The sequence below is a fragment of the Corvus hawaiiensis genome, chromosome 5 (assembly GCF_020740725.1).
Source record: "Corvus hawaiiensis isolate bCorHaw1 chromosome 5, bCorHaw1.pri.cur, whole genome shotgun sequence".
NCBI lineage: Eukaryota > Metazoa > Chordata > Aves > Passeriformes > Corvidae > Corvus > Corvus hawaiiensis.
In genome coordinates, this window is record NC_063217.1 from 61155451 (window position 1) to 61180345 (window position 24895).

A 24895-nucleotide genomic window follows, 5' to 3' on the forward strand; every position below is an offset into this window, starting at 1 on the left:
CTTGTTCATGCTGAAAGAAGATCAGAGTAAACCAGCAGGAAGTATGGAAGGAGATAATGTAAAAGTCCCAGCTGTTTAGAGGAACTTGTGCATGTTATATGTATAGAATTCATACAGATAGATGGCAACTTAAATAGTTTGATTCTGTAGCTGTAGAAGGTGTTTTCCCTTGCTTCCTGTGAGTATCACTAGAAAGGATATCATTGCTCTTAGAATGAGAGATTGGAAGTGTTAATTTCCAAGAAATCAGGAAAAGAGCCAACGCCAGAGTTAAGAAGAAAATGTTGTCTTATCACCAATCATGTTCAGACCAGACAGTAAAGACACAAGTTTAATCACCAGCTGAAAACACTATGAAGAATATATTTTCTTTCACCACTCCTTCATAAAGGAGGGACAAAGTGATATGGAGCAGTCAGTCAAAGAAGGATTAAGATAAATTCAGATTTGAATAGAGGATGAAACTACATATGGAGACATTAAATGGGGGGGATAAGAGCTTGGAGGTGTGGCTTTTGGGGTCTGTTGCTTTCTCTTTTTTTAAACAACAACATTGCAAATAAAGAAAAAATGTGTGAAAGTTGAAAGGATGATTCCTTTAGAAATACCTTACCATAGATAGCCAATATCAATTCTCAATAAAAATTAAATTTCATTACCTGCAAAACAGCAACACTTATAGTATTACTCCCAAAAAACAAATACGATATAAACCTGGTGGACCTACTATCAAATTCTTATTTCCTTACTTACAGGAAGAGAGAAAATCTTCTGTAATATCAGGAAAAGTTTTGTGCAACAAATCACAGTCTCTTTGAGCCTATATGAGAAGGTTTCAAATAGTAAATTAGACAGCAAAAACCAACATGTTGAATTAAAAGGAAGTGAACTTGTTTACACTGAAGATACCTGTTGATGAAACTCAGGTGTTAGATTTTCCATAATCTGGAATCTTTAAATCAAGATTGGATGTTTATCTAAAAAATACATTTCAAAAGTGACAGCATCATGCAAGAGTTACTCACACATGTTATGCAGGAAGCCAGTCTCCATTATTTTTCTAGCTTTGAATTCATTGAAACAGTGAAAAATAGAGGCATTACTAAATCCCACTGCAACAGAAAAGATAAATTGCAACAGAGAGAAGCAGTAGCATGTACAGACAGACCATGTACTAAATGAATCCTCATCTGCTGGTGAAGGGTAGGTGATCCAGCTTTCTTGAAAATACGTTTTAGAAAAGGAATGGGGGGAAGGAAGACCCAGAAGGGTAAGAGGGGCATCAGCAATTAAAATGAACATCCTTATGTTTTCATATTTTTTCAGACTGCATCTAATAATTCCAAGGACACTCATAATTAACCAAGGATGGAGCATTTCCTTTCAAAGAACTGTACACACAGTGACTAATCACCTAGAAATGCTCTTAATTTGTTAGGTTTTCAGCAGCAGCTTCATTTTTAAAGGTTTAAATATTGTTTATTATTAGCCTGAAGTATTCTGTGTGATATTTCCAAATAAATTCCTGTTGTATCTTTAAAACATTCTCTGTTACAGAGAACAGTATGAAATATTAATCTGTAGTAATTTACTTTAGATTATGCTGATTTTGTTTTGTCAGATACATGGTAATATTTATAGCAACAAATAATAATAACAATGTAGATAATTTCTGCAGGGAAAGAAAATATATACAGAGAAGAAATCTATAATTATGTAAAATATAACATGCAATATTTTTTGTGACAGCAGGTTCCATGATAAATAGCTGGTAGGAAGCAAACTGGAGGGAAGCAAAGGAGCCAAGATAAAAATTATCAAATAATTTAGATGTATGGCACAACCATTTCCTTCCTGAATATGGATTTACCATATTTGAAAATAAGGCTTTATTCGATATCACTGACCCTGAATTTAAAGCTTCATAGATTATTTTTATCTAAAATCATCTCAGAATTACAGCACAGGTGAAAATAATTTTTAAAAATGTGAATGCATGAAGAAAGTTCCCCTTCAACCTTCACATTGTGGCAATTCCAGCCAAAACCAGCACTACTCTCCATGACTGTAAATTCTGCAGAGCCTTTACCTCTTCCTTTTCCCAAGGATGTTCAAAAATATAACCTCTGCACTTATCCTCCTATCTGAACAAAAAAAGAAATGGCATTTTCTTAAGACATCAATTTTTACCTTGTTCATGATGATTTATAAAATTGCAGTTTCTCTTTTATTCTGTCAAGCAGACATCTGTATTCTCATTGCAGCTGACCTCTGAATGCACCATGGGAAGCAGAAAAGTTTGATACCATCACGGCAGGGTAACCTCTCGTTACAGAAGCAATGACTGCTCGAGCAGCAGGAGACTCTGTGAGAAACTTCTTAATTCCAATCATTGGAAAGATGACTTCTTCATCAAAATGATCCTGGAGTTCCTGATCTGATTCTTGAAAATGACAATATTGAAGGAGCAGTGTTTAGTCAAAGGAGGATTTTATTAGGGCAGATGCAGTGAGCCGGGCCTTATTTTTCTGGGATGTCTCCAAGAAATGAACCTGCAATTCTTTGTAAATTGACCACACTGGTTTTACCTCCAAACTACTATTTTAACCCAGGTTAGACTTACTCTATCTGTGTTCCCCAGTGCATTCCTACCAGTTGTTAAATAGCAAGGAATAACCTTGGAGTGGTGTCATTAAAGGTATAGCTTCTCAATATGTTTGGAAGTTTAGCTGGTGGGAAGGTGCACAACATGTAGGATGAAAGCGAAAGGGGGCTTTTGGAGACACTTTCATTTTATCCCCCTTTTTCTCTGCATTACTGTTCACAGAAAGCCCCTCTTATTCACCCACACACACAAAGATACCTTAATTTCACAGGGACAACTAATAAAACAATAGAAGGGGAAAAATAAAGAGCTTTTGTACACAGTCATCTGCAAAAGGTAAGGTCTATCAACAACAAAACAAGAAATAACCCACTACAATTGCAGCAGGGTAGATACAGGTTAATTATGAGGAAAAAACAATATAATAGGTAGGAAACACTGTCATGGATTGTTATGGGAATCTGCTGAGCACCTCTGTTAGAGGTTTTGCAAGCACATGCAGGATGCCACAGCTATAGTTTTAAAGGCAAAGAGCCTGGAATTTGGCCAGTCAACTCTGTGTAAAGAGGATCAGGGAAGGGGGAGCCCCTGGCTATTCACAAGACAGGCTCAATATTTCAGCTTTATAACTAAAGTGCTCTGACTTGTTTTCATCATCTGTAAAATGGTGCTGTGGACACCACACAACCCCTGGAGTTTTTGCAAACCATTCTGTGGCCATTATACCGTTATCAACACTCAGAACACCACCCACAGACCTCCTGACTTCTTTTGCTTTCCCTAATAGACATAAAATCAGTCAATTAACATTTTCAGAAAGCTTTGCTTATCTAGTGTATTTAAACAACTGATATTTTAAATTAAGAGGTGTCAGGTTTCTCTTAAAGGTTCTTCCAAGAAAACTGTGCCCAGGTTTTTGGTTTGCTTTGAGGGGAGGGGGGTGAGGTTGTTTGTTTGAGTTTTGTTTTTAATGGGGAAGCAGAGGCAAGAACACTCTGTGGCCATTGCAGGAAAGTACAGCAATGACATCACAGCAATGCTACTTTCTGCAAAGTTGCGGATCAATCCCAAAGTGGTATTAGCTCTAGCAGTCACTTGGGAAATAAAAATATCAGCTTGACTTATAACTGCAAATATTAAAGGCTAAGAAAAAAAGAGGAAACTATAGGGTCAGCTGCAAATATCTGAAGCTGCTGGAGAAAGAAAAGCATTATGTCAGTCTAAAGATAAACATATCTATGGAAAAGAAAATATAGGATAAAAACAGTACTGCAGGAAAACAGCGCAACAGAATAGGTACCACATCACAAATGTATCTGAGATGGAATGGTGTTAGCACCAAGACACACAACTAGGAAATGTCCAGCAAGAGAGAAATACAATATGAAATATAATAGATGTGGCTGACAAATGGAGGAAAAGGTGAAGGTACTCCAAAGGAAAAAAAAATCTATGAATCTATGAGAGATTTTAGTAGCAGCTCTGAACATCTGTAGTTTAACCTTTCAAAACAGAACTTCTGAAGCTCTCCTAAGAGATGGTAAAAAATCATCACTGTTGACAGATGTTTACAGTTGTTTCTATTTGACACTGCATAGATGGTTGTTGTCTGTGCCACAGGGATATGCAGAGAAGTTCTTCATAAAGAAACACCAAGTTCAAAATATAACATGAAAAAGCTAAATTTAAGTTGTTCAGAAACAACATGCACACTCAGAGCCTTGTGACACTGAGACTTTCAGTATTCTGAGGTGCAGAATAATCTTTCCAAAACCCCAATATTGAGATACTGCAGCTTTGCACCATTTTTTGCAGTCAACACTTCTGTTTATCTAAATATTCTAACAAATTAAAGTTCTAAGAAGTGTGAATTTTAGATTTACAGATCAGTTCAACAAATATTTAAAGCAATATTACTTCCACAACTCTGAGAACAGTATCAGAAGTTAGGCTAGCATATCATACTAATAGAGAAATCCCCAGCAATGAGTCATTTAGAGACTTTAGGTGTCCAAGCTGAAGACTTACCGGGCACGTTGCTAAAGGAAGTAGGAATTGTTAATCATAAACTGCTACTTTATCACAGCTGGGAATAAGTAGGCATCTTAACATCGAATTTTCAAACAATGTGGGAAGAAGTCTAACTGGTTTTGGTCAATCAGATGCCTTTAGTGGCCATGTAGTAGACCACTCATGCTGCCCTAGCATACAATGTAGACATTGCATTTACTTTCATTGTCAGTTCTCTGGGAATCAAAATGTCTCTATGAAGCCACAATAGCTGTAGACTCATTCTGAAGAAACCTGCATTGCTCACTCAGCAGATCCTCTAGCCCAGCACTGTCTACAGACATAGCTCTGAAGCATACTCTCAAGCATCATAAACTTCTCTCTTCTAAAAATGTAGCTCTCTTCTTCATTTTTCCACACCTTGTAACAAAAACAAACAAACACCAGAAAACAAAACAAACAAACAAAAACTCACCAAAACCCCCCATAATAACTACAAAAAAAGAGGATTAAGACAGCAGCTGTGGTACCTCTCTTTACTGGGAGAGTGGAATACTGAAGAAGCACAAAGTTCTCCAATTAGTTCTGGAAAGGAAAGAGAGAAACAATTAAAAACATTTGTTTTCCTGCTCATCTGTTACAGCTTTAACCATGGTGAACTTTTAACTTAGAAGTACTCAGAAACAACTTAAGTTATGAAGATCTTTCAATTCAACCTCTCAAAGCCAAATGACGTTCAAATTTGAAAAACTAAGAATTAATTCAAATATACTAAGGTTTCTTTCTTCAGAACCTCTTTGTAGGTTCTGTGCTATACCTGAGGGCTGTCTCCACTCACTGATAGTCCGGGTGACTATCTCCAATGGAATTTCTATGACCTAAAATATGACCAAAGTACTACTTTGACAGCAAAAAAACATTAAAAAGCACAATAGCTGTATTAGCCATGGTCGCTGATCTTCCATACAGCCTTACAAAACAGGGACATGGCCTTAGACTCCCTTACCTTATCTAGCACTGGGGCCTTATGTAAAAAATTGTACATCTCTTTGCAAAGCAGCAGAGCATTTTTCAGTCTGAGATATCCAAATAAACGAAAAGGTACCTCTAAACTAATACTCCATTTTACCAGTCCTTGTAAGTCTCCTCTCCATTTATTCTACATCTCACTCTACTAACCCACCAAATATGCACCTCACTCTGATGGTGTCACACAAGAGCTTTGTTTGCCATAAATTTTCTCTTTGCCAACATCAAAATGCATGAAAAAGACCAAAGTAGCTAGAGCACCTGACTTCACTAAAAATGCAAGTTCTGCTTTCTAAAAGGTTATGCACATTCAGTCTGGAGTACAGCTGGACAGACCTGTGCCTGCAAAGAGTCAGAGTGCAGGGACAGGTCCCAGTCCAAGGAGAAGTTGGCATTTGGGGCAGAGAAACCATGGATTTGCTACATTGCAGAGATCCTTGCATATTTTTGGTTTATACCCATAAACCACCAACTCGGTTACTTTCAGACCCTCTGTCCACCATTCTTCCCCACAAGGTAAGGAAATATTTGGTTAAATTACCAAATAAGGACTTCTGCCTTCTTTGCCATTTTTTACCTAAATGGCTGAATTTTGTGTGAGAGTCTACAAGGTGGTTTGAGGGGATTTTTTAAGATAAAAAAGTTAAATGAACAAAAGCCTGTAGAGACTGCATGACCCTGCTTCAGCAGCTGCATTATTTGATTCACTGGAGTTGAATCAAAAATTGTAAGATCCAACTGAATGCTCACAGGCACAGTGAGCTAAAGTTTGTAGCTGCAAGTTGGAAACATAACAAGCACTTCTTCAGCTGATTTTTATTCTTGTGTTTGGCAGGAAATCATACGTGAAGGGATATGAGGCAGGGACTTGACATCCAGAAGGGTCAGTAGTGGAACCTTGGTGCACAGGGGATTGCACTGCATCTTCAAAGCACTGTAGTAATTTTTCAAACTAAAATCAGAAATCTACATCCCTAAAAAGTGAAAGGGTTGCCTAAAGCTTCAGCTTTTAAATCACCATTTGGCAAGAGCATATATGCAGAACATTTAAAAATATTAGGATTTCTATGGCAAATTAACGCTGAAAAGCATTAATAGATCACATTAACCTGTTTTTCATCTTGTTTCTGTAACTTCAGCAAGATATAGCCACCGTTGCTTATGATATCACCAGAGCACATCACTGAAATCAGAACCTCACAGAAAAAGTCCTGGGAGATTCAAGTTAGAAGCCAAGAAGAGCTTCCTAATCAGTAGATTTCTTTTTAAAAGCTACTTGGATTAATAAAAGAACAATTACTTTCACTCTCAATCTTTTTCTAAATTGTTGTAATCTTGGATAAATAGAGTGTAATGAGATCACCTTATGCTAAATTGATTTTTCTATTCTACAGAGCAAAGTGGTTTTCAGTTCAGGACTCAGCAATACATGCAATGAAGTTATCATTATCAAAATACTCCTTTCAGTATGGGAAATGTGAGACAGGCACAGTATATTGCTTTGCTGTGAAATTCTAATATAAATTTAGGTCACTTCTATATTCAGATTTCTAAAATGAATGTTGCGTTCCTTGTAATAAATTATTTTTTCTTCCCTTTCCACTGCAGGATTTTTCAAAACCAGATACATTGCTTTTGGAAATCACATATATCCTCATAAGACAGATAAAGTCATGTTGAATGGAAGTCGGGGACCTACCAAATCTAATACATCTTTTGAATCAAATATATGATCTACTAAATCTTAATGGTATTATGTATATTGAAAGCTAAACTGATGAATCACTGGATAAATTAGTTAGCAAATGCATGACAATATAGTATTTATTAAAATGGATCAGTGATTTTTTCAGCTCCTAGAACCTCATATATCAACTCTTGCAGAATTCTTTAAAAATGAAGCGATTTCAGAGAAAGGCAAGAGACACAGGTGAAAAATAGACTAGAAACAGGCATCTGTGTGTGATGACACTGTATGCTGCTGTTTTGCTGGTAGGGTGGCATCATTAGGGCTTTCAAAGAAATGCAGCATCACTATTAGTCATACCTAGGCATTTATCTGGGATTTTACAATTAACAGGTTAAAACAAAAAGGCAACCACTCCCAAAAAATGACCTCCAAAAAATATTCAGGTGAAAAAACTCAAACCTTAATGAAAGTCTCAATAAAGTAGACATATTCACTCAAGAAAGTAAGAATAAGATACATAACACACACATTTTTTATTTCAATCCCTGTAAATATTATTTAGACATGGTTTTCAACAAGGTAATGACCATTACTAAAAATTACTCCAAAAATCATTACATTGAATTCTAACTAAAAGTGCATTTTTCAAAAACTCTGTTGTCACTCTACTTCCAGAATATCTGTCCTGAAAGTTCCAGAAAAGACCTGAGAACCCACGTTCACTTACTATCCTCTGTTTTCCTGGGAAAACTGAAATCTGTGATTACACTGGAATGCTAGTTTCCTTAGCATCACTCCATTTTTACTATTGTGAGAATTCATCTGAGTTATCTGTCAGAATAAGTGGTCCAGAATGGATTCCAATTTGCACACCTGTTACAGTTTTTTGGCCTTTTAATTAAGAAGACACATAAATCACAGAATCATAGAATGGGTCAGGTTGGAAGGGACCACAGTGGGTCATCTGGTCCAACCTCCCTGCACAAGTGGGGTCATCCAAGAGCACCTGGCACTGGGCTGTGCCCAGACAGTTCTGGAATATCTCCAGTGAGGGTGACTCCACACCCTCTCTGGCCAATCTGTTCCAGTGTGTGGTCACTGCACAGTAAGGATGTTCTTTCTCGTGTTCAGGTGGAACTTCCTGGGCATCAGTTTCTGCCATTGCCTCTCGTCCTGTTGCTCAGCACCACCGAGCAGAGCCTGGAAACCTCTTCTGACACCTCTCTGCAGACACTGACAGACACTGATGAGGGCCCCTCATCTACCTCCTTTGAAGGCTGAGCAGGTCCAGCTCCTTCAGCCTTTCCTCATAAGAGAGATTCTCCAGTCCTTTAATCATCTTTCTTGTCACCTTCTGGACCAGCTCCAGGAGCTCCATGTCCCTCCTGTGCTGAGGAGCCCAGATCTGGACACAGCACTCCAGATGCACCTCACTAAGGCTGAGCAGAGGGGCAGGATCGCCTCCCTTGACCTGCTGGCAATGTTTCTCCTAATGGACCCCAGGACACCATTGACCTTCTTGGGCACAAGGACTCACGGCTGGCTCATCGCCAGCTTGTTGTCCACCAGGACCCACAGGTCCTTCTCCACAGAGCTGGTCCCAGCAGCTCAGTCCCCAGCTTGTGCTGGTGCCTGGGGTTATTCCTCCCCAGGTGCAGGACCCTGAATCTGAATTTCAGAGAGTTCTTCCCCACCCATCTGTCCCATCTGTCAAGATCCTTCTGATCACCAAATCCAACCATTAACCCAGGCCCACCATGTTCACCACTAAATCAAATCCCCAAGTGCAGCATAAGTAATGCAAAACAAAATCAAAAGTGGGGCTTGGGAGCAGTGTAATTTAAAACTTTTGGAAGTGAGATAATAGAAAAGCAATATACCATGAGACAATATTTAAAACTGAAGACGTTTCAATTTACTGATCAATTGAACTGCCTTAATACAAACTTTGGAAAGATATGCAAGATGTACACAGGACATAGGAAATTTTTTTTTTAACTCATTTGATTTTTGTGGTTATAATATCCACATATTCATATACATATATGTGTTTTTATATCTGTATCTATATCGATCTATATGACATATATCCATTTATACATATATTTATGTGCACGTATTTATATATAAATATAGGTATGTATTACAATATATATAATCCTACATCCCTTCCTGCTTAGAATTAATTTACTTGTGGCCTTTCTTAATGTCTGTAACAACTTGCTTACACATTTACTTAATTTAACACTCCACTAAACATTTCTGAGTCTTTGTAAATGTTATTCCCTTTAAACATCTTTTGTTTTATGGCTTCTATTCTCTTATTCTATGATTTACTAATAATAGTCACTGTTTTGGCTTAGTCTGTTTCTGATTCTTAATGTGGCAGGTTATTTGAAATGCATTCTGATTTCTGATAGCCAGGGGAAAAAAATTACATTTGCTTTGTAAAGATATTGAACCCCTACCTCAAAAAATGCAGTGTCCAATGTGTTTCATGATTCCACTCTCAGTATAATGTTGGGATGTATCAGTCTATCACCCTGAAGAGCTTGTAGTTTTCATGGTCATCCATGGCTAAAACTTTTTTAATATTTTTTGGGAGTCTATGTCACATTTGCAAAATCCAGCTGTGAGTATTGGGGCCGAATTCTATTTGCTTTCAGTGGATGTTAGGCTTCTCTATGCCCTTTAAAAGGAAGGCATTTTTTACTTTTGAGAATTTTAGTTCATGATAATTTTTGTTGTTTTTATTGCCTAGTAATTAAGGCAATTAGATTTTTTCCTACGTTGGCATTAGCACGCATTTGACATAGTCAACTGATTATTGGATACTGGACTGCTTTACATTTCTGAATTAACACCAACATCATCTAAAGTAGAAGGTTCCTGATGAAAGCTAACAGCAAGATTTGAGGTAGAGCAAACTGATAACACAGGTCTGGGTCACTGCACGGTAAAACTTACAATGCTCAGTGAACAATGCAGTCACAAACCTGTGAGAGTGTCAGGACAGTGGTCCATGTGTTATGAAATTTTTACTTTCTTTTATACTAGTTTACAGGTTTGGGGTTTTTAAGGTGAGGCTGTAAAATATTTGCATAGGAAATAACAACCATAGCTCAAGATAAATCTTACATTCATCGTAATTTATGTTGTTAGATTACCTTTGTCATAGCTCCTCCGAGGAGCACCTTTCTACAGCTCTATTCCCTTAAAAATCCTGTAATGCAGATAAAGGAAACCATATGCAGTAATGATTTAGCTGAGATGCTACGCTGTGTCTAAAATGGAGTCCTTCTCTGACCTTGCCAAGTTTACAGACTGTGCCAATAACAGAGCTGGGATTTGAAAACTGACTGATTAAAATTTTGCTCACTAGGATAAAACACTTGAAATGAATCATCTAATTTTCCAGCATGTCCTCAGGTTGCTGCGGGCACAATAAATTACATTCATATAATAGAAAACAGCTATAAAAAATTAGAGTTAATACATCTCTTATATATTGTTACACTGTGTCCTATTTTTAAAACTCTCAATTACCTTCAATTTTGATGTTCACAAAGAATTAAATAGATGACCACTATTTTTCAGAGAGAAATTTCAGAACAATGAGCCTGATCCAAAATACATAGGACTCCACTGAAGTCTTTCTCCCGGCTCAGTAGACCCCAGAAAAACACATATCTGCACATTCCTGATAATCATCAAATGCTGTGCCTGGTATCTCCACAAAGAACAGACTTGCAGAGATGCTGAATGCTCTGGGTATAATCTTGCACTCCTGTGAAATGAGCAGAAGGTAAATAGAAAAGAGCAACAAGCAGTTGCAATGTCAAATAATCAGCAGAGGTGGTAATGGATTTAATGGCTGCCAATGCCTTGTACACCATGGCAAAAATGCCATATATATGCCATATATGGCAGCCTTGCAAGAGATTCCAAAGGGCTGAGGTTCGCCTAAGGAGGCAAATATTTGGGTTTTCTCTCTAGTGGAGAGATGTAGGCTCCTCCTCCAGAGGGAGATTAAGAGCATCCTCTTCCTATTTTCTTCTCAAGGAACCACATAATTAGCAGCGTGGTTTAGGTAAAGAATCTTAAAATTTAAATTAAATTCTTTCATATTACTAAAAATATTCTTTTTCCTTCTATCTATTTGTACTGCATCCATTACAGTAGTTCCCAAAAGTTACAGGGTGAAGTATGGTGGATGCTTTATAAAGACATCAAAAAACCCCACAGTATCTCCTCATACTTGTCTTCTTTTTCTGTTCATTTGATGCCATGAGTAACTCCCACAATTACTGAAAGGTACAGGAGCTACATTTTGCACTCTGTGCATTAATTGGATTTGAAAGCACTTGAACACATATATATGTCAGAATGCCAGCTATCAGGCAAGTTGGGGAAATGCCAAAACTAAAAGAAAACTGTAAAAATGAGAGCATTGCAGCAGTTCTCAGCATGCTCAAAATTTATAATAGGATTTTGAACTGGATTTGAAAGCAAATGAACACTCTTAAAAGGAGCATCATAATTTTTTAACTCCTGAAAGGCAACCTCCACTCTTCAGAATATCCCACCATTCTGCTGCTCTGGAAACCTGGTACCTAAAAGGTAAGGCAGATTTCTGTACCATGAAATACCAACATTAGATTTTTTTAACACTGCAAATTGCATTACCATAACAAGGACTCAATACATTCCCCAAAACAATGCAAAAGTATTAGCAAGTTAAAACTGTCCTGCTGCTGGGATACAGCTGAAAATATTTCATTTTTCATACTGCAAATATTAGCCTTCAATTTTAAAAAATGGCAGCCATTGTTATCAACAGACAAACAACAAGTTAATCCTAAACAGCCATTTAGTTCACTAGTAATAAGGTACAAACAGATTACCTTTAAAAAAGGCATTAAAAAATATCAAAAAACAACACTCCTTCATTGATTTTGCTATATATAAGCTTTAATGTTTTATAAATGACTGCACAGGTGACAAATGAAAGAGGCTTCTCCAAAAAATAATCAAAGGTAGACCATAATCTCTCTGAAAGAAACACTAATATTCATATAAGTTCATAAATTTACAGACCAATGATGACATGCCACTACATTTTAAAGAATATTTCTTTATTCCTTTGTATCCCTGAACAAGAGATTTGCTCTAACAGTAATATAATATCCTACAACTAAAGAAAAAATATGCAATTAAAAAAGGAATTCATGTGATCCATTTTTTTTCTCTAAACTAAAAGAAAAATATATTAACAGAAGCTCAGACTTTGGTATGACATGGAACAATTACGTGGAAAAGATGTTTCCTCTTCACATAGGGTTCATTCACTTTAAGTTTACTTATTCAGGAAAACACTTAAGCACATGCTTGACTTTAAACACATGCTTTGGGCCCAGTGAAGCAAATGGGATTTAATCACATTCCAAATAATGATGGATATAAAGCCAAAAGATATTAACACAAATGGTTTTTGGATTCAGGCTTAGCATTTTTCAAGTCTTAAATATACACATACAGACATGTTCATACACATATACATACACCCACACACAGACACATACACAGAAAGATCTGTCTCCAAACTAAGCCAAAACATGCAAAACCAGAACTCAAAAGATAATTTTCTAAGATATCAGAGTTAAACTGAAAACAAAGATTTTTAAATAAAGGCTACTTCATCTTACTGGCTCCTTAAAATGCAAGTTTTTTATTCTAAAGTCTGAGCATCTCCTAGCTGGAATCTTCCTTCCATCTTCTGATGCCCCAGGTTTTGATCTCACAGAAAAGAAATGGTTTGGCTCTAACAAAAATCCAGTCTACATAGCTTATTTTGTCATGCTTTGATTCCAGGAACAAGAATCAATTCCTCTTCTAAAGAGATGAGTCTCCTGATAAGAGATTCATGTTGGCAAAAGCACAGACTTTACATCACAGATCACTTTATGGGCTTTTTCAAATGAGATATAGAATTAAAAATAAGTAATCCAATCTTTATAATTAGATTACTATAATAATTAATTATTTACCCACTTATTGGGTTAATCATTAGTCATTATTTTGCTGATAAATCAAATGAAGGTTTCTTCTTGTTTTATCTCCCAAATGAAGAAAAGAAGCATTTTCAGAAGGAATTGCTGAAACAGAGGTTGAGTGAAGCTTCATTGAAAATACGTTGCACATGAACATCCTTTTTTTGGAGTATATTTGACAGGCAGCTAAGCTCTCTAAAAGCCTGATAATAACTGAAGTGTGGGACTTTCTCCCTAAAACACAGCACATGGACAAATCTGCCCAGCAGTAAGACTACATGTTCAAGGAGGCTTTTCCTGTGGACTAATGATAATGACCTGATTATCACTTTATGAAGATCTACAGATGTGTGGACAGAGGCAGCCAAACAGTCAGAAAAGTCAGGGGAGCAGCAAGACAAATACTTACCATCAGACTATCAGGTCATCTCTGCTATTTAGAAATCAGAATGAAATACAAAATAAACTGTCATTTCTTCCATTCTTGTTGTGCTTGAGGAAACAGTTCGTTACATCTTCAGCCAATGAGCAAAGTGACATCTAAGAAGTACTGCTTAATACCTCTGATTTCTCCCCATAACAAGAAAGAAAAGTAGCATGTCAAAAATCACAACCAACAAAACCCCACAAAATAAATAAAACAAAGGAAAAAAAAACACAACAAAAAACCCAAACAAACAAACCCCACACACACACACTTTCTAATTGTTTAAAAACTCACAGCTGAATAGAAGAACCTGCTTTAGTCAAATACTCATAAAAATAACTGGAGAAAGTTCTGTGCCTTGATGTTCTGTAACACATTGGTCTAATTGTTTCCTGCACAACTAAATCAGGATGTAAATCTCCACAGCCATAAGGAGCCCACTTCAGCCAAAGCATATCATGGGGAGGATATGGAAGCTCCATGTAGGGGAACACCTACATTAAGCCTGCAGGGTCCTGGGGTGTGACTCAGCGCATGTAAACTGACTGCATCCATGCCAGGACTACACACAAGAGATTTTTCTTCTTACCTGTGGTAGAAGAACCCCATGTCCAAGAAACATGATGTTCAGGATTCTGTCTAAAACCCATTTCTACACTGTTGTTTGCAAGAGAGAGCAGCACGGTGCCAGTTGTGTTCTAAGAGCCTGAGAATGAAATGCATTGAAAGTAGTGCAATGAAGTCTGTCTGATTTCCTTCCCATGTTTCCACAGAATCAAAAGATGAACTTGTCCCACTAATCTCCCTCTATCTGGAGCACAGATGACAAGCTGATCCTGGAATCTATACTAATTTCAGTAAGCTCTGCAACAGGATGACTTACATTTCCAACATCATACAAACTGAAGTGAATCATTCCTCTTATTTGCAAAGCTGCTAACTTCCAAGGGTGGCTTAGAAAAGATGTAAGGAAAACATAGCTGAAAGGCATCCAAAGCACATTCTACACCATACATAGAAAAGATACAAAGATGTCCAAGCTGGTAAATTCATATATCACATAAACAACAATAATTTCCAAGCTTGGATTCAGAAGCCATGAAATTCTCAGTGCTGGAAAACAGCTAAGCTTCTCTAAGGACTGAGGTGAAGATGGTTCCTGGGGATATAAGAGGCTTTTCTCCTTGGTTTTTAATACATTTGATAACTCTTAATACACAGGAGTTATAAAACTTAAAATTCTAATGGTTATGCTGTTAAGATCAGCATATTAAATCCTTCTTTTGATAGAAAGAAAAGGTTGGACTTGAGAAAGTCACAAGAACGAAGATGAAAGACAAGATTTCAGACACAAAATCTGTCTACACAGTTCTATGAACACCCATATCAACAACTAGAACTTTGGGATTAATAAAAAAATGGTGTTGGAATTTTAGGTAATGTTTGGATGACTGATTTTTCCATTTCTATTAGATATTGCATCTGATTTGCTGTTTGATTTGATATTTGCTTTGCTTTATTCTTTATGTTACCATAACCTAAAGAACAGTAGGTTTTTAAAATTATTTTCTTGAATGTGTTCATATTATTGAATAACACTAGCCATTACCCCAACATTTAACTTTATTGATAAAATTTTTATTATCTTAAGCACTTTTACAACAGCAGAATCTGTCTCTTTTTTTCGTACAAAAATGTGATTTACTATTAGACAACCCAGAAATTTACCTAAATCTTCCTTTTGCCACTTGTATCTCAAGTATTACTTACATGGATCAGCAGAGAAGCTGGACACACAGCCCACAGCCAGCTTAGATACTCAAACTGACAAGCATTAAGACTCCAAGTGCCCAAAGGAAGGTTTCCACCTGGAGAAGCAGTTATCACTTGTCTCTTTATCAGAGAGAAAAATGTATATACTCTTCCCAAGCATAGTATTTTACAATTTGTCTAACTAAAAACCATAATATTCTCCATTATTTAGATCACTTTTTTAACCCAGATTACCCTACGGAGGGTGATTACTACATGAATTCAAAATATTTTATTGAAATATATATAAATAGGCTTCAAAGAGTTTCAGTCTCTTTGAAATAAAATGTTTCCATGAATCTATTCTATATTCCCTGAATGAACATTTCTGGAATCTTTTTATAATTCTCTAGGTTTTATTTTGATTCATGATCGACAGAGAGAAATTTTTACTTTTGAATTTTTGACCAGCTTAAAAATAGCTAAATATTTTTTTTCTTATCATAAATATTACCATCACAACTTCATATCTTTAGAGATTCCATAGGGAAAGTACAAGGAACTGTATAAATACCAATTTACTTTTCACCATCATAAACTGCCCACCAACCGACAAAAACCTCAGCTTATCAAGATCAGGTTTTTTCCCTCAAAGCGGGTTTTTCAAGCTGTCTTGCATTTTAAGTTTGAATTTAACCTCAAAACCTCAAGGAAAGTATTTACAAGGGCTCGTAAGCTATCCCTAACCAGCATCACTAATATTTTGCAGTGGTTTATGACATTTCTTTTACCTTGTTTTCATTTCAGCTCCAGTACTCTCAGTGCACACTTCAGATATGAAGAGGCAATAAATACCCCAGCACTGGCTGCATTTAAAAAAAAACCCAAACAACAGCATCGAGATCTTTTATTTCTGATGACAGCCTTACAAAAGATTTTCTTTGCTTTCCATGCAGATTTATTGAGGTCGGATACCAGTTATCCTTGACTGGTGACCTCGACCAAAATTTCACTAGTATTGCCTCCCCTCTCTCTCACCCAGTTTGGAAACAGCAGACTGTAGTGGCCTTTTCAACTCTTTTAGCTGTATTTTTGTAACAGCAAAGAACATGGAATATTTGAGTTCTGCTAGGATGAAAAGTGGAACATATTGTGCATGCCTTGAAAATTGGATAACCGGTGTCTACTAGTTGAGCTGTTATAAGGATAATCAGAGAACTTGCACCCAGAATCTCTTAATTACATGGATAATTCCTCTGTTTGTTAGGCACAGCAGATTACTGGGAGAGAGAGAAATAGAAAGTGCTCATACTGCTGGGAAAGAAAATAATTCAACAACAGCATTTTATTTAACTCGACGTCCCTAAAGTGTTTTAAATGAAGCCAGTCATTAAGGCCTTATAATTAAAGCCTTGCACAATTATAAAATAATTACGGCCTGATCTTGTAACGTTTTCTCTCTGGAGAGCACACACATCAGATTCACTTGGAATACTTGTACACTAAGCACGGTTGCTGCTAGGATGGAGGTATCTGAACTAGCCTTAACCAAACTAGCCTGAGTGGTGGGCAGCATTAACAAGCAAAGCTCAGAAAAGAGTACCTTTTTAATTACTTTTAAGTCTATTCAAACACTTTGTTGTAGTCCACACTGCACTCTGTCACTGCAGCTACTCTGCCAGCAGAAGCAGGAATAGACCATTTCAAATTGCAGTGTAGTTCTGTATCACCCTGATGAGTAAATGCTATAGTAATAACTCCAAGCCTCTAATTTTCCCAACTGCCTAAGGATGCCAGATACCAGCTCCCACACTATTAAAAAAACAAAAGCATTTTAATAAGAAGACCTATGTCCAACTAATCCTTAGGGCTTTACTTACAAAAGCCAAGTCAGAATTAAGGAAGTGTAATTGAATTACACTTGCCAGCAGCTTTTCTCAGCTACTGTGCTGGGTTTGGCTGGGGTAGAGTTAAATTTTCCTCACTCTAGTCAGCATAGGGATGTAATTTGGATTTTTTGCTGGAAACAGTGTTGGTAACAGAGGGATGTTTTTGTTACTGCTGAGCAGGGCTTACACAGAGCCAAGGCCTTTTCTGCCTCTCACCCCACCCCAGCAGCGAGGGGGCTGGGGGTGCTCAGGGAGCTGGGAGGGGATGCAGCCGGGACAGCCAACCCCAAGTGACCCAAGGGATATCCCGTAACACGTGGAGTCATGCTCAGCATGTAAAACTGGGGGAAGAGGAAGGAGGGTGGGGGACATATGGAGTGATGGCGTTTGTCTTCCCAAGTCACTGTTACCCTTGATGGGGCCCTGCTCTCCCGGGAGTGGCTGAACACCTGCCTGCCCATGGGGAGTGGTGACTTAATTTCTTGTTCTGCCTTGCTTGTGAGTGAGGCTTTTGCTTTACCTAATGACCTGTCTTTATCTCAGCCCATGAGTTAACTCACTGTTACTCTTTAGATTGTCTCTCTCATCCTGTTTTGGGGGAGTGAGGGAGCACCTGTGTGGTGCTCAGTTGCTGGCTGGGATTAAACCCAGAAGGAGAGCTTCTGAAGGGATGGTGGGCCCACGACAAGTCCACTCTGCGCCAGGTACACCTTGAACCATTTGTGGCTGTGCCTGAGGTCATGCTGGGGAACCTCAAACTGTTTGGCCATGAATAAGCCCATGGCAGAGCAGGTACACCTCTGCAGGGACGGTAGCCATGGGAAGGCCTTGCCGACACGGGTATCTGTGAGACTGCGGCTCATGGATAAGGCTCTACTTGGAGCAGGTACAACCCTAAGGTGCTGCAGTCTGTGGATAAGTCCAAGCCCAAGCAGGGGCAAGAGGAAGAGCTCATTGCAATACTAAACCCTATCTGGTCCAAAGGGACCAGGGTGGAGATTGTTGTGGAAATACCTTTAAATTCTGATACACATGGTTTCCAAACTCCCACAGCAAGGAGCTCCTTGCTTCTGGTCAGAGTAGGAACAAGAGGAAGTGTTCACTGCAATGTCAAACCCTATAACCTAGCCCAAAAGGACCAGGGGTGGAGATTGTAATGGATTTATCTTTAAACTGCTGTAAACCAGGATTTGAGTTGCATGTTACAGGATTTACTACAGCAGGAACCACTCCAGAGTGGAGAAACACAGCGGAGGACAAGAGATACAAGAAACAGTGCAGCTGCAGCAGTGACATGACCTGAGGTGGCTTTGGTGCCCAATAACTTCACTCAACACACCATCTCTCTGGTCCTGAGTGACCACCATACTCAATTTTACACCTCTGATTCTCCCACTCATTCTGTTGGAGGGAGTGAGCAAGTGGCTGTATGGCTGGGGTTAAAGCAGAACAGCTACAGTGACTGTCAAGACTAGAAAGTAAAGTTTCTTTACCTCCATTTCTCATGGATTCTAACAGACTTTCTTTGAAAAAACTGAATTAAAAAAAAAAAAAAAATCAGTGTCTATCTACATCTAGCTGGATGTCAGGTATCATTTTAAAAGCTTCACTGGGCATTCAAAGCATAATCGTACTTCAAATGATGTCCTTATTTTACACCACAGGAATGGCTGCAAGAAAATGCAGTAATAGCCTTAGAAATAAAATTCATGGTCCCCTGAAACACATTGGAAATCATCATTCTTGCATATAGGTTTCACACAACGTTGTTAGACTGCAGTTTTAGAAGTGAAAACTAAAATATTAGAAAATACACATTAACCTCTCAATATCCTTTCAGAAATTGTTAAAGATGCTTTACATAATGTTAGTAACAAGGTTCTGAGGATTTTGATACTGCAAAGAGCTAACTACTGTACTGAATCAGCCTGTGTGTAATACACACACACACACACACACACACACATCCCTCCCAGGAAGGGACTACCTAACCAGAGATTCAGGCAACTTAAAATATATGCCAAACAAAACTACTTTTCACTGCAAAGTTTTCCCCAAGATGAGAATAACATTTTCCATAACTGTGGAAATGACTGAATTAAGTTTGGTAATAAAATAGTCATAGCTACTTTTTATGTATGATTCAACATCTCATTTCTCTACTGAAAAATATGGGTTGCATTAATTACATAAAAGGAAAGCTCATATTTATTATTCAATGAAATGATTAGCAGTCAAAAAACCACAATATTTTAAAACACTAGGGAATATTTAATGCAATGTTTAAAGCATGAAATTTGCTTATTTTAACCTACTTTTCATCCTGGGAAATTGTTTGTATTATTACAGTTTAATCTTACAGAATTTCAATTACATATAAAATATATTGAACACAAATTGTGTTAAGTGTTGCTAATTATACAGTGGATATTTTGTAATTAAAATAGCTTAGATCTAATTTTCATGCGGTTCTGTGCATAGACCAGTTCAGCAACCCCCAATGAGTTCAGGAAGAAAATACTTTTTCATGTTCTTTTCCCAGAAAGAAATATTGAGGCAACCCCTCATGTGGGGTGCCCAGCATTCCACTGAGATTTCATTGAGATGCTAGATCTCTGCTTTGCTTTCTGACCTTTCTGGCCATAAACTTCTCTACTGACATTGGCTGCTCTGTTGTTCGACCAGAAAAAAGCTCTTAGAGGAGGCGAAAGCTGTGCAGAAAGGCAGCAGAGAGGCAGACTTTGAGTTAATTTTCAGTTAATACAAATTAACATAGCAAAAGGCCTGAAATTATGAAAACTCAGTGCCTGAATTTGACCCAGTGGATTAAGAGAAAACAGCAATGAGATTAAATATTCTTGGTGGACTTAATTGCTGAGGAAAAGCACTGAGCTTTTGGTGCTTAACTTACCTTGCCATTTTACATGTTGTCATAGGTTAGCAAGCATAGTCCTGGAAGGGATGTCCTTGCTAAGGGGTGCTTACAGTTTCCTCTGGGAACTGATAGAACCTATCAGCTGGCCAGTTTGAATATGGACAATTCTCTAAGCCACTTAAAGTTGTGATCACCTCTGTGATCCACACTTAAGAATAGGCAAACTCCCCCCCAAGCTCTCTCTCGTTTCCGGCGCTGGCACAGGTGACTGCGGGCCCCGTGTGGGGGCCACCGGGCCCGGCCCCTGCTTGGGCCAGGCCGGGCCGGGCCACGGCCATCCTGGAGCCGATGGACCTGTTCCAGCCGTGGAACCCCCCCACTGCCTTGCCGTGGGCAGCCGGAGCGGCTCGGCTCTCCCCCCTCTCCACTTCGATAAGAAAAATTCAACATTCCAGCTGCAAAGCTGCAAGGCCGAGGTGAGATTAACCCTTTTATTGCTGTGAAGAGCTGAAAACCTGAGGGAAGAGAGAGAGGAGATGCTTAAAGCTGAAATTCTGTTGTGAAGCTATGATATATCAGAATATCCCATTGTAATTCCATGAAGATATGGGGGGTGGAGTGTTCAACTCGTAAGCAAAAGCACCTGCACTGAGATAGGCAGATGCTGACGCAGCTGTAATTTCATGAGAAGTTTGGACAGGGAGAGATGAACCAGATGAGGACTTTTTCTCCAAACGGCAAAGGAGAAAACCTCAGTCCCTAGAGATGAACCTGATGAGGACCTTTGCTCCAAATGGGAAAGAAGAAAACCTCAGTCCCTAGAGATGAACCAGATGAGGACCTTTGCTCCAAATGGGAAAGGAGAAACCTCAGTCCCTAGAGATGCTCCCAGAGATAGTCCTAACGATGAAGATGATGAAGACCCTTTGCTCCCAGGGAAGGAGAAGGGCCTCTGTTTTTGTTCCTGAATGGCTCAACCTTAAAATTGTACCCCAAAAAACTTCAAGAGTGGATCCTCGAAAGCAGTTGCGGGAAAAGCTGCAAGTCGGGGGAAAGGACTCACACGCAGGCAGAGAGACTCCTCTTCCTAAATGGACTGAACAATATTTGGAAGTGGGCGGCTGTCTCGTTGTGATAATGTTTTCATAGCATGAGCAAGAAGAGACTTCTCTTTCTAAATGGACTAAACAAGGTTACTATGGAAGTGGTAAACAGACTGAACATCTTAAGGGTTGTCTTTTCACATTGTCAGTGGGAGAAGGGAGGAAGGTGGGGGGAGGAGGAGAGTTCTGAAGGTGGTATAATTTTTTTTTCTTCTTTTAGGTCTGTTAATAAACTTCTTTATATTCTTTCAAGTTTGGTGCCTGCTTTGCATTTCTCCTAATTCTTATCTCACAGCAGATAAACAGCAATGAGTATTTTGGACCAAACCACTACACATGTGTATCGTTTGATTTCTACAGTAGATACACAGATGTCCACAGTAAAGCCTACAGGTAAGGCCTGCTTGAATCATCCTGGTAAAATCCAGCAATTCAAGAGAAAACAATCTCTGGTTGTCAGCTGCTAGTTGTCGACATTAGATTAGTAGCTTCACCTTCTGTGTAGGAAAGGTAAAGGTGTAGGGCAGGAGATGAGTCCTGAGTGTCAACAAGATGACATGGGGCCCCATCACAGTGTGAGTTTGTGTAAGTTTTGCTTCTGACTGGCTTTCCTCCTGATCCCTAGAAAATCAGGACAAACTGAGATCTATAGAATAGGAGGTACACAGGTGATGGCCCACATTGGAACCGGGGAATAAAGTGAGTTAAAATAAGCATTTCTTCCCCACAGTAAAGAAGGTGACTTAAAAGGATAGAGACTTTTTCAATATCTTGTAAAGGAACTTTACAAGATATTAAAAGCAAGTAATTAGTCTTGCTTTTTCTTTATTTCGCTATTTATACAATTGTGTTTACTTAAAAGTGCATCCTTCTGGGAAGACGATGAGCTAATATTGGCTGTAATTAAGCTGTGCTCCTCTGCCTGATGTAACACCACTGAAGTCAATAAGGCTTTAAAGCCTCATTTCTGGACCTATTTGAGAGCTGCTTCTTCCTTCCTGAACCATTTACTTACTCATCTACTCCTTCTCCATCCATTCTTTAACTAAAGCTTAATAGGAGGAACCCATGTAATTAGCTACTTTCTTTTGAATTCCATGTCTTTTAAAAAAGACATTTATTATATGCTCTGAAAGGAAAATAAACTCTATAGAAAGGTTATGTCACAGTTTATTCAGAATAAAACTAATGAGTTTTCACATTTAAGTTTTACTGTTTGCAATAAATTCTGCTCACGAAGCACTTAAGTACAAATACAGGCATCATTGTCATTTATTAAAAAAAGTGGTCAGTATCAAGATAGAAATATCAACAGCAGCACTCTTCTAGTCTAGCTTTCTCCATGAAATATGGAACAGCTAAAGTGTTCAAGCAATTCCTCAAATTTATGTGCTGAAAGCTATTAAAATATAAAATAAGCACTAACAAACGGGCAACCTTGTCAGTTGCAATGCTAATAAATCAAATTCACCAAGGTAAGTTAGCCACATTTTCAGTGCAAGTGGATATATCATAAGAGCCTGATAATGATACAACTACCAGGAAAATAAATGTGCATTCTCTGACCTTGACAATAATTCACTAACAGCTTGCCTCACAATTTTCCTAACATTGACCCACTCTTCACAGGCCAAGTGTTTATATTTCTGTGGATGAAGAGCTTCATCTGTGTCATCACTAGTCTATCAGGGATTTTAGTGCCCCATTAAGATTAATTATAGAAAACAATAAATTTCAGGATAATAGTCTATGAAACCACCCAGGAGAATTTGGGGGAGAGGGATCAGAGGAACACTAGGGGGTTTTGTTGTGTTGGTTCATTTTTTTCTTTCAGAGTGTTGATCTAATGCCCTTCACAGCATTTCACATGGCTCTAAAATAACCAAAGCTGGATTTCTTTTACTGATTTGTTACTTCCTAAAATAGGTAATGAGAGGGATTGCTGCTGAACTTACAAGGAAGAAGCACCTGACCAGTGTTGGACCCTTCATAAATCTTCCCAGCTTGGAAGAACAGTGACTTCAATACAGGAAGACCAAAAGAATGTATTTTATTTTAGATCAGTGAAATGATGGGATATGCACTTTATTATTACTTTACATGGTAAATTACAGACGGGAAGGAGATCTATTTAAGCTAGAGGATAGCCATGAAAAAAATTCAGGCTCAAAACTAGAGATAGAAGAATATAGATCTTGACAAGGAAGCTAAGCAGCTGGAAGATGGAATTTGATAACTTCATGGAAACGATTACATGATGCAGTTCCAGAAGAGGCAAGAAACTATACCTGGAGATCTGCACATCTCCCTCTCTTGCCTCCCTCCACCCACAAAGCTCTGAGCACTGTCTGTGAAAGACATTGGTACACTGTCCAAAAAAAAAAAGGCTATCAAGGGATAGTGGGCTTAAATATCAAGACTGTTATCTCATCCAGATGTACCAAAAGTATTTGTAATTAAAAAATAACACATAACCATTAATAAATTATATTGACTATAGGTACTTTCACAAAGCTAGAAAAACTTTGAGAAATGTATTTCCATTGCTCTTTGAAGAAGCCATGCATAAAAGAACCACCTTTTTTTTTAATTTACAAAATTTACTTCCTATAGAAATAAACTTTAAGGCCAGTGTCTCCCTCCCAACTGGAAATATACCAACATGTGCAACCAGCTTTGGGGATACAGAATGCAACTACCCAAAGAGGGTTTGACTTGCTTTACTATCATTTTTTTTTTCCGTTGTCTAGAAATCTAAAGCAATGGGAGAGAGAGGGAAGAAAGTGAACTTATCTAATTATAAGATTTTTTTAAAAAAAACTAAGTCAAGGAGCATTGCTTCTCAAGGGAAGGTTAGATTTTTTACTTTCCAGCAAACACATTTGTCTCTTGCAAAGTGCAGCGTGTGTGGGAGTCTGCTCACGTAGAAAGTGGTTCCCTGATCAAAACAGATGGCATGCTGGCAGGGTAAGTTTTAAATGGCAGAGTGTTGATGTTGAAAGATTTCAACAGCAGCTTCCATGACAGGGACAGAGACAAAAATGACAAATACGAAATACAAAGACATTTCAGTAACTTACCATCATATCACTTTGTAAGTTAATACCACTCTCTCAGTTCTCAAGATGTTAGAGGAAGACTTCCTAGCTGTGGGCATGAAGCTGTATTCTAGCTCAATAAATCTCAAAACACTAATGAGGGTTCTATTTTTAGGACAATGAAGCATGAAAACTAAGGCTTTTGCTGGCATGGGGAAGGAATAAGCTGGCTATTGGATAGGTTTGTAGCAAAACTCTGGGAGAAACAGAGTGGCCAAGTAATTTCTCTCCTGACTTAACCAAACTCATCGAGTTCTTCTGAAAGAAGGCTTTTGTTAGACTCTCTGAGCTTTTGTCACATGCATTTTAGTTACCCATCCACTAATCTCTGAGGCCCAGTATGTCAATGTGATCAAACTTGGGAATC

General features: G+C 38.1%; 1 long non-coding RNA gene across 1 annotated transcript; it reads right to left on the reverse strand.

Annotated features, from left to right (window-relative positions):
- Positions 1–697: 697 nt before the first annotated feature.
- Positions 698–24590, reverse strand: LOC125326309. Its single transcript, XR_007203752.1, has 5 exons — positions 24511–24590; positions 5146–5200; positions 4634–5035; positions 2191–2443; positions 698–820 (listed from the first exon to the last, which is right to left on the reverse strand). It is a non-coding gene; the product is annotated as an uncharacterized LOC125326309 (long non-coding RNA).
- Between the last annotated feature and the right edge of the window lie 305 nt (positions 24591–24895).